Raw genomic sequence first — 12428 nt, 5'->3', positions numbered from 1 at the left:
TCCACACATGCTTTAAAAATGGATCTGCATATTTGAAACATGTTAAAGATAAAAATCACTTATAACAAACGCTCATTAAATTCTCAAGTGAACGTGCGGTGGGATATTTGCCCGAGTCAAACAAGCCATTATTTTCATCATTTACAAAAAGCTGACCTAACAATCATAGATGATTGTAAAGTGATTTATCTTGTGTAATGGGCTATATTGCCCTAAGAAATGACTTATGGACTGGGAGTCAAACACTCGGTTAAAAATCCCCCGCCACCCCCTTTTCCTTACGATTGCTAAACCTGATATATAAAAATTAAAAAGAGCTTGCAATCCCTAAAAATTATGGGCACTCTTTAGAATTATCTCTCTCTACATTTGTGCATTGTGCATTTCCATTTTAGATATACTCTTTTTTCTTAAAACAAAACTTTGAGTTTTCGCTTTCCTTTCATCTCATATACCCAAAAGGCATATAGATCACAACAAAATGAAAATTTTAGAGTTTATGCATGGAAACAATTTAAAACAATAACAAATATAAGTAAAGAAAATTTATTCACACACCAAAAAATAACACAAAAGTTTCGTTGTCCAAGTTTTGGAAATTCGACTAGTTCAACCCTAACAACTTGGAATTTTATAAGAGAAAGATTTCTTCCACACATGCTTTAAAAATGGATCTGCATGTTTGAAACATGTTAAAGAAACAAATCACCTATGGATCCAAACCTTTTAATGAGAATAACAAATGCTCATTAAATTCTCAAGTGAACGTGTGGCGGGATATTTACCCGAGTCAAACAAGCCATTATTTTTCCTATTTACGAAAAGCTGACCTAACAATCATTGATGATTGTAAAGTGATTTATCATGCGTAACGAGTTATATTACCCTAAGAAATGACTTTTGGATTGGGAGTCAAACACTCAGTTAAAAATCCCCCGCCACCCCCTTTTCCCGACGATTGCAAAACCTGATATATATAAACTAAAAAGAGCTTACAATCCCAAAACATTATAGGCATTGTTTGGAATTATCTCTCCCAACATTTATGCATTGTGCATTTCCATTTTAGATATACTCTTTTTTCTTAATTGAAAACTTTGAGTTTTCGCTCTCCCTTCATCCCGTAAACCAAAAAGGCAAATAGATCACAACAAAATGAAAATTTTATGGTTTTTTTATGGAAAAAATTTAAACAAATAACAAATGTAAGTATAGAAAATTTATTCACACACCAAAAAATAACACAAAAGTTTTGTTGCCCAAGTTTTGGAAATTCCACTAGTTCAACCCTAACAGCTTGGAATTTTATAAGAAAGAGATTTCTTCCACACATGCCATAAAAATGGATCTGCATGTTTGAAAGATGTTAAAGATAAAAATCACCTATAGCAAACGCTCATTAAATTCTCAATTGAACGTGCGGTGGGATATTTACCCGAGTAAAACAAGCCATTATTTTCCCCATTTACAAAATGCTGACCTCACAATCATTGATGATTGTAAAGTGATTTATGTTACGTAACGGGCTATATTACCCTAAGAAATGACTTATGGATTGGGAGTCAAACACTCAGTTAAAAATCCCCCACCTCCCCCTTTTCCTGACGATTGCTAAACCTGATATATAAAAACTAAAAAGAGCTTACAATCCCTAAAAATTATAGACACTCTTTGGAATTATCTCTCTCTACATTTGTGCATTGTGCATTTCCATTATAGATGTACTTCTTGAACCAAAACTTTTAGTTTTCGCTTTCCTTTCATCCCGTATACCAAAAAGGCAAATAGATCACAAAAAAATGAAAATTTTAGAGTTTATGCTTGGAAAAAATTTAAAAAATACCAAATTTAAGTAAAGAAAATTTTTTCACACTCCACAAATGAACACAAAAGTTTTTTTGTCCAAGTTTGGGAAAATCCACTAGTCCAAACCAAACAGCTCGGAATTTTATAAAAAAGAGATTTCCTCCGCACATGCTTTAAAAATGGATCTACATGTTTGAAACATATTAAAGATACAAATCACCTATGGATCCAAACCTTTTAAAGTGACTAACAAACGCTCATTAAATTCTCAAGTGAACGTTCGGTTGGATATTTACCCGAGTCAAACAAGCCTTTATTTTGCCCATTTACAAAAAGATGACCTAACAATCATAGATGATTGTAAAGTGATTTATCATGTATAACGGGCTATATTACCCTAAGACATGACTTATGGATCGGGAGTTAAACACTCAGTTAAAAATCCCCCGCCACCCCGTTTTCCCGATAATTGCAAAAGCTGATATAAAAAAACTAAAAAGAGCTTACAATCCATAAAAATTACAAACACTCTTTGGAATTATCTCTCTATACATTTGTGCATTGTGCATTTCTATTTTAGATGTATTATTTTTTCTTAAATCAAAACATTGAGTTTTCGCTATCCCATAATCCCTTTAACCAAAAAGGCAAATAGATCATAACAAAATGAAAATTTTAGAGTTTATCTATGTAAAAAATTTAAAACAATAACAAATGTAAGTAAAGAAACTTTATTCACACACCAGAATGAACACGAAAGTTTTGTTGTCCAAAGTTTTGGAAATTCCACTAGTTCAACCCTAACAGGTTGAAAGTTTATAAGGAAGAGATTTCATCAACACATGCTTTAAAAATGGATCTGCATGTTTGAAACATCTTAAATATGCAAATCACCTATGGATCCAAAGAATTTAAAGAGAATAACAAACGCACATTAAATTCTCAAGTGAACGTGCGATGGGATATTTACCCGAGTCAAACAAGCCATTATTTTGCCCATTTACGAAAATCTAACCGAACAATCATAGATGATTGTAAAGTGATTTATCATGCGTAATGGGCTATATTACCCTATGAATTAACTTATGGATTGGGACTCAAACACGCTGTTAAAAATCCCTCGCCTCCCTCTTTTCCTGACAATCGCTAAACCTAATATATAAAAACTAAAAACTGCTTACAATCCCTAAAAATTTTAGACACCCTTTGGAATTATCTCTCTCCACATTTGTGCATTGTGCATTTCCATTTTAGATGTACTCTTCTTTCTTAAATAAAACCATTGAGTTTTCACTTTCCTTTCATCCCGTAAAGCAAAAAGGTAAATAGATCAAAACAAAATGAAAATTTTAGAGTTTATGCATGGAATAAATTTAAAACAAAAAGAAATGTAAGTAAAAAAAATTTATTCACACACCACAAATGAACAAAAAAGTTTTGTTGTCCAAATTTTTTAAATTGCACTAGTTCAACCATAACAACTTGGAATTTTATTAGAAAGAGATTTCTTCCACACATGCTTTAAAAATGGATTTGCACGTTTGAAACATGTTAAATATACAAATCACCATGGATCCAAACCTTTTAAAGAGAATAACAAACGCTCATTAAATTTTCAAGTGAACGTGTGGTGGGATATTTACCCGAGTCAAACAAGCAATTATTTTGCCCATTTACAAAAATCTGACCTAACAATCATAGATGATTGTAAAGTGATTTACCATGCGTAATGGGATATATTACCCTAAGAAATGACTTATGGATTGGCAGTCAAACACTCAATTCAAAATCCCCCGCCTCATCATTTATCTGACGATTGCAAAACCTGATATATCAAAACTAAAAAGAGCTTACCATCCCTAAAAATTATAGACACTCTTTGGAGTTATCTCTCTCTGCATTTGTGCATTGTGCATTTCCATTTTAGATGTACTCTTTTTTCTTAAATAAAACCATTGAGTTTTTCGTTTTCCTTTCATCCCGTAAACCATAAAGGTAAATAGATCACAACAAAATGAAAATTTTATAGTTTATGCATGGAAAAAATTTAAAACAAAAACAAATGTGAGTAAAAAAAATTTATTCACACACCACAAATGAAAAAAAAAAGTTTTGTTGTCCAAATTTTTTAAATTGCACTAGTTCAACCATAACAGCTTGGAATTTTATGAGAAAGAGATTTCTTCCACACATGCTTTAAAAAGGGATCTGCATGCTTGAAACATGTTAAAGCTGCAAATCATCTATGGATCCAAACCTTTTAAAGATATTAAAAAACGCTATTTAAATTGTTGTGTGAACGTGCGGTGGGATATTTACCCCAGTCAAACAAACCATTATTTTGCCCATTTACAAAAACCTAACCTATTAATCATAAATTATTGTAAAGTGATTTATCATGCCTAACGGGCTATATTACCCTAAGAAATTATTTATGGATTGGGAGTCAAACACTCAGTTAAAAATCCCCCGCCTCCCCCTTTTCCCGACGATTCCAAAACCTGATATATAAAAACTAAAAAGAGCTTACAATCCCTAAAAATTACAAACATTCTTTGTAATTATCTCTCTCTACATTTGTGCATTGTGCATTTCCATTTTAGATGTACTCTTTTTTCTTAAATCAAAACATAGAGTTTTCGCTCTCCCTTCATCCCGTAAACCAAAAAGGCAAATAGATCACAAAAAAATGAAAATTTTAGAGTTTATGTATGTATAAAATTTAAAACAATAACAAAAGTAAGTAAAGAAAATTTGCTCACAAATGAACACAAAAGTTTTGTTGTCCAAGTTTTGGAAATTCCACTAGTTCAACCATAACAGCTTGGAATTTTATAAGAAACAGATTTCTTCCACAAATGATTTAAAAATGGATCTACATGTTTGAAACATGTTAAAGATGCAAATCACCTATGTATCCAAACCTTTTAAAGAGAATAACAAACTCTCCTTAAATTTTCAACTGAACATGCGGTCGGATATTTACCCGAGTCAAACAAGCCATTTTTTTGCCCATTTACAAAAAGCAGACCTAACGATCATTGATGATTGTAAAGTGATTTATCATGCGTAACAGGCTATATTACCCTAAGAAATGTCCTATGGATTGGGAGTCAAACACTTAGTTAAAAATCCCATGCCTTCCCTTTTTCCTGACGATTGCAAAATCTTATATATAAAAACTAAAAAGAGCTTACAATCCCTATAAATTACAGACACTCTTCGGAATTATGTCTCTCTACATTTGTGCATTGTGCATTTTCATTTTATATGTACTTTTTTTTCTTAAATCAAAACATTGAGTTTTCGCTTTCCTTTCATCCCATATACCAAAAAGGCAAATAGATCACAACAAAATAAAAAATTTAGAGTTTATGTATGGAAAAAATTTAAAACAATAACAAATGTAAGTAAAGAATGTTTATTCACTCACAACAAATGAACACAAAAGTTTTGCTGTCCAAGTTTTGCAAATTCCACTAGTTCAACCGTAACAGCTTGGAATTTTAGAAGAAAGACATTTCTTCCACACATGCTTTAAAAATGGATCTGCAAGCTTGAAACATGTTAAAGCTGCAGATCACCTATGGATCCAAACCTTTTAAAGAGAATAACAAACGCTCATTAAATTCTCAAGTGAAAGTGCAGTTGCATATTAACCCGTGTCAAACAAGCCATTATTTTTCCCATTTACAAAAATTTGACCTAGCAATCATAGATGATTGTAAAGTGATTTATCATGCGTATCAGGCAATATTACCCCAAGAAATGACTTATGGATTGGGAGTCAAACACTCAGATAGAAATCCCCTGCTTGCCCTTTTCCCAACGATTACAAAACCATATATATATAAACTAAACAAAGCTTACAACCCTTAAAAATTACAGACACTCTTTGGAATTATCTCTCTCTACATTTGTGCATTGTGCATTTCCATTTTAGATGTACTCTTTTTTCTAAAATCAAAACATTGAGTTTTCGCTTTCTTTTCATCCCGTATACCAAAAAGGCAAATGGGTCACAACAAAAAGGATATTTTAGAGTTTATGCACAGAAACAATTTAAAACAATAACAAATGTAAGTAAATAAATTTTATTCACAAATGAACAAAAAAGTTTTGTAGTCCAAGTTTGGGAAATTCCACAAGTTCAACCCCAATTGCTTAGAATTTTATAAGAAAGAGATTTCTTCCACACATGCTTTCAAAATGGATCTGCATGCTTGAAACATGTTAAAGCTACAAATCACCTATGGATCCAAACCTTTTAAAGAGAATAACAAATGCTCATTAAATTCTCAAGGGAATGTGCGGTTGGATATTTACCTGAGTCAAACAAGCCATTATTTTGCCCATTTACAAAATCCTGACCTAAAAATCATAGATGATTGTAACGGGCAATATTACCCTAAGAAATGACTTATGGATTGGGAGTCAAACACTCGGTTAAAAATCCCTCGCCTCCCCCTTTTCTCGACGATTGCAAAACCGGATATATAAAAACTAAAAAAGAGCATACAATCCCTAAAAATTCTTGGCATTCTTTGTAATTATCTCTCACTACATTTGTGCATTGTGCATTTCCATTTTAGATGTACTCTTTTTTCTTAAATCAAAACTTTGACTTTTCGCTCTCCCTTCATCCCATAAACCAAAAAGGCAAATAGATCACAATAAAATGAAAATTTTAGAGTCTATATATGGAAAAAATTTAAGCAAATAACAAATGTAAGTAAAGAAAATTTATTCACACACTAAAAAATAACACAAAAGTTTTGCTGTCCAAGTTTTGGCTATTCCACTAGTTCAATTCTAACAGTGTGGAATTTTGCAAGAAACAAATTTCTTCCACACATGCTTTAAAAATGGATTTGCACGTTTGAAACATGTTAAAGATAAAAATCACCTATAACAAACGCTCATTAAATTCTCAAGTGTACGTGCGGTGGGATATTTACCCGAGTCAAACAAGCCATTAATTTGCCCATTTAAAAAACGCTGACCTAACAATCATAGATGATTGTAAATCGATTTATCTTGCGTAATGGGCTATATTACCCTAAGAAATGACTTATGCATTGGGAGTCAAACACTTGGTTAAAAATCCCTCGCCTCCCCCTTTTCCTTACGATTGCTAAACCTGATATATAAAACTAAAAAGAGCTTGCAATCCCTAAAAATTGCATACACTCTATGGAATTATCTCTCTCTACATTTTTGCATTTTGCATTTCCATTTTAGATGTAACCTTTTTTATTAAATCAAAACTTTGAGTTTTTGCTTTCCTTTCATCTCATATACCAAAAAGGAAAATAGATCACACCAAAATGAAAATTTTAGAGTTTATACATGGAAAAAATTTTAAAAAATAACAAATATAAGTAAAGAAAATTTATTCAAACACCAAAAAATAACACAAAAGATTTGTTGTCCAAGTTTTGGAAATTCCACTAGTCCAACCCTCACAGCTTGGAATTTTATAAAAAAAAGATTTCTTCCACACATGCCTTAAAAATGGATCTGCATGTTTGAAACATGTTAAAGAAACAAATCACCTATGGATCCAAACCTTTTAAAGAGAATAACAAACGCTCATTAAATTCTCAAGTGAACGTGCAGTGGGATATTTACCCAAGTCAAACAAGCCATTATTTTGCACATTTACAAAAAGCTGACCTAACAATCATAGATGCTTGTAAAGTAATTTATCATGCATAACGGGCTATATTACCCTAAGAAATGACTTATGGATTGGGAGTAAAACACTCGGTTATAAATTCCCCTCCTCTCCCTTTTCCCGACAATTGCAAAACCTGATAGATAAAAACTAAAAAGAGCTTACAATCCCTAAAAATTTCAGGCATTCTTTGCAATTATCTCTCTCTACATTTGTGCATTTTGCATTTCCATTTTAGATATAATCTTTTTTCTTAAATACAAACTTTGAGTTTTCACTCTCCCTTCATCCCGTAAACCAAAAAGGCAAATAGATCACAACAAAATGAAAATTTTAGAGTTTATATATGGAAAGAATTTAAACAAATAACAAATGTAAGTAAATAAAATTTACTCACATACCAAAAAAAAAACACAAAAGTTTTGTAGTCCAAGTTTGGAAATTCCACTAGTTCAACCCTAACAAATTGGAATTTTATAACAAAGAGATTTCTTCCACACATGCTTTAAAAATGGATCTGCATATTTGAAACATGTTAAAGATAAAAATCACTTATAACAAACGCTCATTAAATTCTCAAGTGAACGTGCGGTGGGATATTTGCCCGAGTCAAACAAGCCATTATTTTCATCATTTACAAAAAGCTGACCTAACAATCATAGATGATTGTAAAGTGATTTATCTTGTGTAATGGGCTATATTGCCCTAAGAAATGACTTATGGACTGGGAGTCAAACACTCGGTTAAAAATCCGCCGCCACCCCCTTTTCCTTACGATTGCTAAACCTGATATATAAAAATTAAAAAGAGCTTGCAATCCCTAAAAATTATGGGCACTCTTTAGAATTATCTCTCTCTACATTTGTGCATTGTGCATTTCCATTTTAGATATACTCTTTTTTCTTAAATCAAAACTTTGAGTTTTCGCTTTCCTTTCATCTCATATACCCAAAAGGCATATAGATCACAACAAAATGAAAATTTTAGAGTTTATGCAGGAAACAATTTAAAACAATAACAAATATAAGTAAAGAAAATTTATTCACACACCAAAAAATAACACAAAAGTTTCGTTGTCCAAGTTTTGGAAATTCCACTAGTTCAGCCCTAACAACTTGGAATTTTATAAGAGAAAGATTTCTTCCACACATGCTTTAAAAATGGATCTGCATGTTTGAAACATGTTAAAGAAACAAATCACCTATGGATCCAAACCTTTTAATGAGAATAACAAATGCTCATTAAATTCTCAAGTGAACGTGCGGCGGGATATTTACCCGAGTCAAACAAGCCATTATTTTGCCTATTTAAGAAAAGCTGACCTAACAATCATTGATGATTGTAAAGTGATTTATCATGCGTAACGAGTTATATTACCCTAAGAAATGACTTTTGGATTGGGAGTCAAACACTCAGTTAAAAATCCCCCGCCACCCCCTTTTCCCGACGATTGCAAAACCTGATATATATAAACTAAAAAGAGCTTACAATCCCAAAACATTATAGGCATTGTTTGGAATTATCTCTCCCAACATTTATGCATTGTGCATTTCCATTTTAGATATACTCTTTTTTCTTAATTGAAAACTTTGAGTTTTCGCTCTCCCTTCATCCCGTAAACCAAAAAGGCAAATAGATCACAACAAAATGAAAATTTTAGAGTTTTTTTATGGAAAAAATTTAAACAAATAACAAATGTAAGTATAGAAAATTTATTCACACACCAAAAAATAACACAAAAGTTTTGTTGCCCAAGTTTTGGAAATTCCACTAGTTCAAACCTAACAGCTTGGAATTTTATAAGAAAGAGATTTCTTCCACACATGCCATAAAAATGGATCTGCATGTTTGAAAGATGTTAAAGATAAAAATCACCTATAGCAAACGCTCATTAAATTCTCAATTGAACGTGCGGTGGGATATTTACCCGAGTAAAACAAGCCATTATTTTTCCCATTTACAAAATGCTGACCTCACAATCATAGATGATTGTAAAGTGATTTATGTTACGTAACGGGCTATATTACCCTAAGAAATGACTTATGGATTGGGAGTCAAACACTCAGTTAAAAATCCCCCACCTCCCCCTTTTCCTGACGATTGCTAAACCTGATATATAAAAACTAAAAAGAGCTTACAATCCCTAAAAATTATAGACACTCTTTGGAATTATCTCTCTCTACATTTGTGCATTGTGCATTTCCATTATAGATGTACTTCTTAAACCAAAACTTTTAGTTTTCGCTTTCCTTTCATCCCGTATACCAAAAAGGCAAATAGATCACAAAAAAATGAAAATTTTAGAGTTTATGCATGGAAAAAATTTAAAAAATATCAAATTTAAGTAAAGAAAATTTTTTCACACTCCACAAATGAACACAAAAGTTTTTTTGTCCAAGTTTGGGAAAATCCACTAGTCCAAACCAAACAGCTTGGAATTTTATAAAAACGAGATTTCCTCCGCACATGCTTTAAAAATGGATCTACATGTTTGAAACATATTAAAGATACAAATCACCTATGGATCCAAACCTTTTAAAGTGACTAACAAACGCTCATTAAATTCTCAAGTGAACGTTCGGTTGGATATTTACCCGAGTCAAACAAGCCTTTATTTTGCCCATTTACAAAAAGATGACCTAACAATCATAGATGATTGTAAAGTGATTTATCATGTATAACGGGCTATATTACCCTAAGACATGACTTATGGATTGGGAGTTAAACACGCAGTTAAAAATCCCCCGCCACCCCGTTTTCCCGATAATTGCAAAAGCTGATATAAAAAAACTAAAAAGAGCTTACAATCCATAAAAATTACAAACACTCTTTGGAATTATCTCTCTATACATTTGTGCATTGTGAATTTCTATTTTAGATGTATTATTTTTTCTTAAATCAAAACATTGAGTTTTCGCTATCCCATAATCCCTTTAACCAAAAAGGCAAATAGATCATAACAAAATGAAAATTTTAGAGTTTATCTATGTAAAAAATTTAAAACAATAACAAATGTAAGTGAAGAAACTTTATTCACACACTAGAAATGAACACGAAAGTTTTGTTGTCCAAAGTTTTGGAAATTCCACTAGTTCAACCCTAACAGGTTGAAAGTTTATAAGGAAGAGATTTCATCAACACATGCTTTAAAAATGGATCTGCATGTTTGAAACATCTTAAATATGCAAATCACCTATGGATCCAAAGAATTTAAAAAGAATAACAAACGCACATTAAATTCTCAAGTGAACGTGCGGTGGGATATTTACCCGAGTCAAACAAGCCATTATTTTGCCCATTTACGAAAATCTAACCGAACAATCATAGATGATTGTAAAGTGATTTATCATGCGTAATGGGCTATATTACCCTATGAATTACCTTATGGATTGGGACTCAAACACGCTGTTAAAAATCCCTCGCCTCCCTCTTTTCCTGACAATCGCTAAACCTAATATATAAAAACTAAAAACTGCTTACAATCCCTAAAAATTTTAGACACCCTTTGGAATTATCTCTCTCCACATTTGTGCATTGTGCATTTCCATTTTAGATGTACTCTTCTTTCTTAAATAAAACCATTGAGTTTTCACTTTCCTTTCATCCCGTAAAGCAAAAAGGTAAATAGATCAAAACAAAATGAAAATTTTAGAGTTTATGCATGGAATAAATTTAAAACAAAAAGAAATGTAAGTAAAAAAAATTTATTCACACACCACAAATGAACAAAAAAGTTTTGTTGTCCAAATTTTTTAAATTGCACTAGTTCAACCATAACAACTTGGAATTTTATTAGAAAGAGATTTCTTCCACACATGCTTTAAAAAAGGATTTCTACGTTTGAAACATGTTAAATATACAAATCACCATGGATCCAAACCTTTTAAAGAGAATATCAAACGCTCATTAAATTTTCAAGTGAACGTGCGGTGGGATATTTACCCGAGTCAAACAAGCAATTATTTTGCCCATTTACAAAAATCTGACCTAACAATCATAGATGATTGTAAAGTGATTTACCATGCGTAATGGGATATATTACCCTAAGAAATGACTTATGGATTGGCAGTCAAACACTCAATTCAAAATCCCTCGCCTCATCATTTATCTGACGATTGCAAAACCTGATATATCAAAACTAAAAAGAGCTTACCATCCCTAAAAATTATAGACACTCTTTGGAGTTATCTCTCTCTGCATTTGTGCATTGTGCATTTCCATTTTAGATGTACTCTTTTTTCTTAAATAAAACCATTGAGTTTTTCGTTTTCCTTTCATCCCGTAAACCATAAAGGTAAATAGATCACAACAAAATGAAAATTTTATAGTTTATGCATGGAAAAAATTTAAAACAAAAACAAATGTGAGTAAAAAAAATTTATTCACACACCACAAATGAAAAATAAAGTTTTGTTGTCCAATTTTTTTAAATTGCACTAGTTCAACCATAACAGCTTGGAATTTTATGAGAAAGAGATTTCTTCCACACATGCTTTAAAAAGGGATCTGCATGCTTGAAACATGTTAAAGCTGCAAATCAACTATGGATCCAAACCTTTTAAAGATATTAAAAAACGCTATTTAAATTGTCATGTGAACGTGCGGTGGGATATTTACCCAAGTCAAACAAACCATTATTTTGCCCATTTACAAAAACCTAACCTATTAATCATAAATTATTGTAAAGTGATTTATCATGCCTAACGGGCTATATTACCCTAAGAAATTATTTATGGATTGGGAGTCAAACACTCAGTTAAAAATCCCCCGCCTCCCCCTTTTCCCGACGATTCCAAAACCTGATATATAAAAACTAAAAAGAGCTTACAATCCCTAAAAATTACAAACATTCTTTGTAATTATCTCTCTCTACATTTGTGCATTGTGCATTTCCATTTTAGATGTACTCTTTTTTCTTAAATCAAAACATAGAGTTTTCGCTCTC

Source organism: Aristolochia californica, unplaced genomic scaffold (assembly GCF_029961685.1).
Source record: "Aristolochia californica isolate CCGP_79_NKW_82.1479 unplaced genomic scaffold, dmAriCali1.0.hap1 SCAF_1, whole genome shotgun sequence".
NCBI lineage: Eukaryota > Viridiplantae > Streptophyta > Magnoliopsida > Piperales > Aristolochiaceae > Aristolochia > Aristolochia californica.
Note: the sequence above shows the minus strand (reverse complement) of the source record.